The sequence below is a fragment of the Chelonia mydas genome, chromosome 6 (genome assembly GCF_015237465.2).
Source record: "Chelonia mydas isolate rCheMyd1 chromosome 6, rCheMyd1.pri.v2, whole genome shotgun sequence".
Taxonomy (NCBI): domain Eukaryota; kingdom Metazoa; phylum Chordata; order Testudines; family Cheloniidae; genus Chelonia; species Chelonia mydas.
The window spans coordinates 123,889,327-123,897,218 of NC_051246.2; the positions used below are offsets into that span (position 1 = coordinate 123,889,327).

Here is a 7,892-nt window from a genome sequence, read left to right on the forward strand (position 1 = left end):
GATAAAAATGCATATTTCATGCAGGAAAGGATCTGAATATATAACGTCACCTGGATGCACTTTTGTACTCCACCCATCTTGCATAAAACCCAGTTAGTCACTCTCTTATATTGCTATTGCTAACAATTCTAGAACATCTTGAGTATTACTTATGCAGTGAAGGCAGACCCTCCTTAACGGACAGCCTAGCTTAAGGCAGACTTATTTTGATTTGGTTTTATTTTTTCCAGTTACAAGAATAGCAACAGATGCAGCAAAATGAAGTTAGTAAGCTACAGTTTCAGAATCCAACCCCCTCTGAGAGAAGATGAGGCATCTACTACAAAACATGTTTTTTTCACCTTTTACCAATACACATGAAACAAGAAATAGAAGGGGAGGTGTTAAAAGAAGTGGAAACAAACTGCAACACAGTCTACACATTTCAAGATGGGTTAAGTGACTTCATGTAGTCCAGAAGAGGATTCCATATTTTAAATAAAGTCTTCTAGTAAAAAGACCCCTAAGACAGAAGTTATAAATTTTTTAAAAAAGACATACTGAGCAAAACTAGAATCATGAATATTAACAGACCAGTTAAATGGCATACTGGATAAAATAATACTGACAGAATTTTTCTGGGTGGCTTTATCTTCACACTTTAAAATCCTGCCAGAAACAATAAGAACATTTGCACATAAAAATGCTGCTTCAGACACAACGAAATCAAGTAAGGATCCTTGAGACTATGTATGTCTCATACTTAATTGCTGGACAGTGGGGTGCATTTATCTCAGTTCAACCAACAGAAAGCACTGGATTTCCAAACTCAGAGAAGCTACAGGAATGAGGATCTGCCTACCAGGGCAGGGCGGGGGAGAAAGGGGAACAGTAGCTGCGAAATAAAAAAGGAGATTCCCAAAGGTTAGGGGAAGCTTGAGAATAATACTGAGTAATTTACTCTGCATAACCCAGTTCTTAACAAATCAGTTATATAGACACTATGGTAGTTTGCACAAGAGAATTTGACTTCTAAGAATGAAAAAGCTAGACAGACTCTTAGAAACATAAGTGTGTGGTATGACCTAAATGATGAAAGAACAAGTAGTTAAGTGAACCACAGCACCTGCTAAATTTTTAATCACTAATGTTCTCCTGGCTTGCAGCAAAGCAAGCATACATTAGCTTCCAAGCCCTACAAACAGGAGTATAGGGTAATAAATTAGAACAGTAAGATTTTCCCTGGCAGAAATTCAATTTCAAGATCACCTAAACCCATTATTTTACAACTAACCGCACTCCCTGCATTTGTTGATTTTTTTTAAATCCTCCTGACATAAAAAGCATTACATTCAATATTTTAGTTTTCCCCAAGTTTTCTGGTTCCAATCAGCGCAAACATTTCTGTGTAAGATAAGACTAGTATGTTTTCACTCTTCAATAGTATTTAATAGTCACTAGAATGCCCACTGAAAGACATGGTTGAACTTCAGAGAAAATTGAGTGTGTGTGAGGATTAATTTTGTAATCACATGGACAGTAGGAATAGCAAATGGTACAGCAGATTTTTCCCCTACCACAACAGAAAGAGGTAAGATTCTTTGGGGGAAATGACAGAGGGAGGAAGAAAAGAAACATATGCTAATTCCAGAACTGCAGCCAGATTCTGCTACTTGTGGCAATTCTCCTAATCTCATTAATCATGTTTTAACAAGAGCAATATTCACAGAAATGAGCAAGTCTCAGCTGCGCTGACCTTTGAACATTAAAGCTGAGCAAAAAGGCTCAAAATGGTGTTTTAAAACAAGTTTAAATTTCACTACTATATACAGCAAAAATAAATCCACAGTTTTCTGTGCAGCACATAATGTTAGTGAAAGGTACTTTGCAGGTTACAGACAAACTTCCTCGTTTTGTAAGCCAAAATCAGTTTCTAAAGACTTGAACATTAAATCCAGTGACCAGAAAAGCCCTAAATTGTCTTAGACACGAACAAAATGGTTTTCTGTATTTGTATAGAAGACATTTTGGGAAAAGATACAAATTTAATTACTAACTGGAGATATGCAAGTTTTCAACGATAGAGCAGCATTGAATCATAGGCTTTGGTAACAGACTCAGCTATAAATTTGTCTTATTGATGCTTGCTTTTTAATAGCAACCTTTGCAAGACTCCTTACCAAAAAAACCAACAATGATATTTTGATTGGAACCAGCTACCTAATCTGCAGTTTGAACATATTTACATCCACACAACAATGTTGGTTTTTGGAGGGGGGTGGGGGAGAGAAATGGGAACCAGTAGAACACTCTGTGCTACTTGTCAACTATTACAATAATTGTGCTAGTTTGAGAATACTACTAACATGTCAGCCACAAAGGAATGCAAAAAGAAACTAAAGCCAGTACTTTGTAACAAAGCTGTTGCCACCCAGAACTTCATGGCTGTTGCTACAGTACACAGCCACTCAGAACTCACAGCAACAACAAAGATAGAAAACTCTGTTCTTCTTGCTCCAGATGCATAGCGCTTCCTAGCACTTGAACTAGACGCGAATATCATAACATAAGGTTTTATCACAAACAGTTAATTATGCCATTCTCATTCTATCCAGCGGAACACTATGGTACACATTAGCAGCTCATTGCAATAGGCTTCCTGAATCACAAAATATGCAAAAATAATTTTATACCCTTGAGAAAATAAAACATGCTATTGCATCTCAATGCTTGACAAGTTGTCTCCATATGTTCACAATCCCTTTCATATCTGAACTGATGCAAAAGTAAGTCTTAATGTTTCATCTACCTTTAACAATACAAAGTCTGTGCATTTGAAGTATTTTTAATAATTCTCTAGTCACATAAAAAAGAACCAACTCAGTCACAGAGCATGCAAACATATTTGAAGACTAGCCCCGGTATTGAATCAAATCAGAAGCTCTCAATTTATCAGCCATATTAAAATGCAACTTCTAGTTATTAAGTGCATGTCATTAAAAAGGTTTCAGAGTAACAGCCGTGTTAGTCTGTATTCGCAAAAAGAAAAGGAGTACTTGTGGCACCTTAGAGACTAACCAATTTATTTGAGCATTCGATGAAGTGAGCTGTAGCTCACGAAAGCTTATGCTCAAATAAATTGGTTAGTCTCTAAGGTGCCACAAGTACTCCTTTTCTTTTTTCATTAACAAGGGTAATTTCAAAAGTGTTACTCAATTAACAGACATTGTCTTTGTTATCCACCTGCTTTTGATAAGGCATCAATCACCTTCTGGATAGTAAAAAGAAAAGGTAGACTTGTGGCACCTTAGCGACTAACAAATTTATTTGAGCATAAACTTTCATGAGTTACAGCTCACTTCATCGGATGCATTAAGTGGAAAATACAGTGGGGAGATTTATATACACAGAGAACATGAAACAATGGGTGTTACCATACACACTGTAACAAGAGTGATCAGGTAAGGTGAGCTATTACAAGCAAGGGGGGGGGGGGGGGGACCTTTTGTTTGTTTGAAAGATAGTCCTTCTCTTTCCCTCAGAAAGGCCCTGGTTTCTGACAAATTTACCTTTCAAGCAGAGAGCGGGACACATTACCTCCCAAAACCAGTCAATGAGGCTCTTTCATTCAGCGATAGAGAAGGCATGTAGCAGTTGGAAAGTAACACAAGGCACTCCCTTCCCCCTCCCATCAGGACTGAACACACTGCATTCAAAACACTCCCAGTCCCTGAAGCAAAGGATTAGCCATTTATTGAGGAGGAAGCAAAACACTGAAAGATTCCAAGGGCCAAATATATCCCTACTGCAACTTCAATGAAGTTAACTGTTACACCCTGGATTAATTTGGTCACAAATGACCACATTACTCAAATTTACCAATATCATTTCATTCATCCAGATACACTACCTAGACTCCGAGTACACACTTAGCAAAGAAAGAGTACAGCAGTATTTCTGCCATGGTATTTAGCAGTAACATTAGCATACCCACAGACCTTTATGAGGTTTAGACTTTGGACTTCCAAAACAACTGTGGCCACCTCAATGTTTACTGTTTTCCTATAAGGATATCAGAAGGGGACCCAAATATAACAATAAAGGTTTATATAGAACCTTTCATCCAAGCACCAAAAAGAGCTCCACAAATATTCATTAAGCCTTGCCACACTCTGTGAGAGAGATATTACCCCCATTATACAGACAGATATATGCATGTTTCACCTATATTTAACCATACAATTAGGGTATGTCTACACTACAAAATTATGTTGACCTAAGTTACGTCAACATACAGCCAACGCAGTAATTAAATCATTTTACATGTCCACACTACGCTCCTTGTGTTGACAGTGAATGTCCTCACCAGGAGCATTTGCACCAATTTAACTGTCAGTGTGGGGCATTATGAACCGGCTTCTGAAAGCTAGCAACAGTCACTGTAAGCAACGCAGCATCTACACTGACACCACATTGACCTAAGCACTTTGCCTCTCGTGGAGGAGTTATTAAGTCGATGTAGCATGTGAGTTACATTGGCAGGAGTGACATTTTAGTGTAGAAACTTAGTTAGGTCGACGAAAGCTGCCTTACGGGGAACTAACTCCGTAAAGTAAACCAGGGCTTAGTGTAAAGAAGAAACTAGGTTTTATTTTGTTAAACAAAAAGCTACAACTCATTGTTTCGGGTGCAACCTTTAAGGGACAATATCATCTGGATAAAAATATCACATCCACTTGAACTGTATCTTTAACCTTTTGAGTTATTATACAATGCCCATCTGAGCACATATTGCTACAAGTAACATCTAGACTATTTTTAATAGTGAATAGAGTTCCATTTTTTGGACTGCAGTTTGGATTCAGCTTCACAAAAACTTCTTTGGGGGCTTCACAAAGCAACAGGGGAGAAAAACCTCAGAAAAATGGGGTGGTAAAACCACAAAAACTGGCCAGGAAACTCCAGACAGGTATAAAACTTTAACTCTCTTTTAAAAGTTGATTAGGTTTCCAGTTGGCAGTGTTCTTATAAAAGATTCAGTCCTTTCATGTCGCACATAGGTATGTTAAAGATTTACCAGTTTTACAGGACATGGCACACAGACTCATCTTAGCCTACTGCAGAGAGTAGTGAAGTCACAGCCACAGCCTGATGGCATTACCCCCCCTACATTATGACTTCACTGCAGCTGAAGCCAAAGCATCATATACCTGTCCTCTCAGCTCCACTATAACTGCAGCACGCAGGAGGAAGAGGCTACAGCATGAAGCCCCATAGAGGGGGCATCCCAGCAACAGAGAGGGGAAATGAGCCCCCATAAGGGGTGCGGGTGTCCTAGCCACATCCAGCCTTCTGTAGGGGGGTGGATCCTCTATGAAGGGACAACAGAGTGTGTTGTAGACCGATAACGTGTGAAGGATCTTCTAAATGCAAAGAAGGGCACGGGAGCCCCACCAGCGCTGGGGACAGGGAGCCCCATCCATATCCCCGCAGCAGTGGGGGGCAATGGAACACCATGCAAGAGCACCCCGTGCCCATGGCTGCAGCAGGGAAGGGGGGGGGAAGGGAGCCTAATGGGGGGCCGCAGAGGGGGAGAGCCCGAACGGGGGCTGTGGTAGGGAGGGGAGGAAGGGCCCCCCGGTCCCCAGCAGCAGAGCCGGGAGCTGCAGAGGGGAGTCAGCCATGGGGGACCCCACCCTACGGGGCCCGCGCCCCTGCCCGCGGCCGGCAAACCAGGCCCGGTTGCCCCTGCCTGGCGCTTGGCTCCGGCCCGACCGCCCTCCCAGACGCGGCCCCCTCCCGGCCCCAGCGCCGCCGCGGCCACGCAGGAAAGACCGCGGCTGCGTCCGGGGCCTGCTCGCGGCGCCCTCTCCAGCGCCCGCCCGCCCGCCGGGGCGGGCCCCACGCCGGGATCCCCCCTTCAGCCTCCCGAGCGGGACCCACCTGCCCGGCCGCCCCGAGCCCCCGCTCCCGGGGCTGCTCGGGGGCAGCGCGGGCCCCGGGCCCCTCCCCCGAGCCGCGGCCCTACCGGGTACAGGGCGCGGGCCCGCCTGGGTCCCAGAGCAGCGGGGGGCCCGGAGCCGGTGGCGGGCGGGCGGCTCTGCAGACCCCGGTCGCTCGGCACAGCCGGATCCCCCCACAGCGGAGCCAACTTCTTCGGGGTGGAGCCGCCGCGGCCTCGCCAATCCGGGCCCAGGGCGGAGCTGGCGCTGCAGAGCTGGGCCCAGGCAGCTCCCCTCCCGCCGCCCCCCGCGCCAGGCCCCGGGAACTGCCAGCCGCCTCCCGCCCCCCCGCGCCAGGCACCGGCCCGGAGCCTCGCGGGGACGCCAGCCCCCGGTCCAGCGCCAGGCACCGGGAGAAGCAGCCCCCCCCCCCCCAGGCCCAGCGTCAGGGACCGGGAGAAGCAGCCCCCCCCCCCCCCCGCCCCAGTGCCAGGCACCGGGAGAAGCAGCCCCCCAGTGCCAGGCACCGGGAGAAGCAGCCCCCCCCCCGCCCCAGTGCCAGGCACCGGGAGAAGCAGCCCCCCCCCCCCGCCCCAGTGCCAGGCACCGGGAGAAGCAGCCCCCCCCCCCCCCGCCCCAGTGCCAGGCACCGGGAGAAGCAGCCCCCCCCCCCGCCCCAGTGCCAGGCACCGGGAGAAGCAGCCCCCCCCCGCCCCAGTGCCAGGCACTGGGAACCGCCAGAGTCCCGTCCCCCCGTGCTAGGCACCGGGAACTGCTAGCCCCCCCCTTCCCCAGTACCAGACACCGGGAGAAACCACCACCCCCATGCCTGGCACCGGGAGAAATCAACCCCCTCCTCCCCCTGTGCTAGGCACCGGGATCCTCAGTGGACACCAATCTTCCCACACACACACAAACACATTGTCATGCACTGGCAGCCATAGGGACACCAGTCCATTACACACACTGGGGAACATCTGCTTGCCCCCCCCCCGCGGCAGAGCAAAACATGGGGCATTAGCTCCCTCCACTTCAGTGTTGGGCATTGAGAGACACAAGGGACTTGCCCTCCCCACCGCCTGGCACTTTGCATAAATAATTAAATATTCATTGGGCTAGAGGTTGGCTCTATAGCTTGGTGGTTAAGTAGGAGGAGAGTCAGCTTCTTACTCCTATACATACTGAATTATTTATACGAAGTGGGACAGTTTCAGCAGGAAAGAGTGAGAGCAACCCACCCCACAGGCAGCTGGTTAGGGTACTAACCTAGAACATGTGAGTTCAAGTCTCTGCCCCCAATCAGGGGGTGGGGATTCAAACCTGTGACACTCACATCCCAGGTGAGGGCCCTAAGGATAGGGCTATGGGGATACTGACAAATACCTCAAAAATGGTATTTCCCAGTTTGATTGTGCTGCTCATTAGCTCCTATTCATATCATTCCTGCAGTTGCTGCACTGCTTGTGATAGCTTTAGGCTATAACTCAGAGAAAGATTTGTTGCTTTACGATTCTTGGAAGTAACTACAGTCCTCGGCTTTGTCAAGACTAGAAAAAGTGGTTAGTTTAGGCTGGGGTTAGCTAACATATTCTAGTTAAAACTAATCTAAACTCAACCTTTCTCTGAATGTAGGCGAAGAGTGTTATGGGAGTTGGGCACAGCCATGCCTGTGCCTAGTTATCTAGCACTAAGGGATGGATTTGGGCTTGGTTCTGCAGTCTGAGATGACTAGTTACGCTTTTCCCTGCTCCAGGTGCCTCTTAGCAGCCAAGCTCAGGCCAACTCCCACCCTGGCAGAAATCTGTGGGGGCATGTGACCCCCCAAGCCCCCCCCCAAGTTGCCTCTGCCTGCAGTTGTCAGTTGACCAAGATAACCTGATGGTAGCCTGGGGGTGTGGGCTTCCTATAAGAGCCAGCTCCCTCAGAGAAAGGAAGCTTGGGTGAGGTCTGGTAGTTGATTCCTACAATGAC

At 47.0% G+C, this 7,892-nt stretch overlaps 1 protein-coding gene across 35 annotated transcripts in view; it reads right to left on the bottom strand.

Moving 5' to 3' along the window:
- FBXO34 (F-box protein 34) overlaps positions 1-6,236 on the bottom strand; it is a 78,604-nt gene extending 72,368 nt beyond the window's left edge. For 13 of the 35 annotated variants that reach the window (XM_043547816.1, XM_043547819.1, XM_043547814.1 and 10 more), the window contains exons 1-2: positions 6,008-6,166; positions 609-648 (exon numbers count right to left, since the gene is read on the bottom strand). The gene's annotated coding sequence lies outside the window, so the exon portion shown is untranslated. Of the gene's footprint in view, positions 1-608; positions 649-5,189; positions 5,345-5,922; positions 5,946-6,007 lie in introns of those variants that run through there. The other 22 variants (XM_043547823.1, XM_043547817.1, XM_043547813.1 and 19 more) reach the window with 11 other exon arrangements.
- Positions 6,237-7,892: the final 1,656 nt, after the last annotated feature.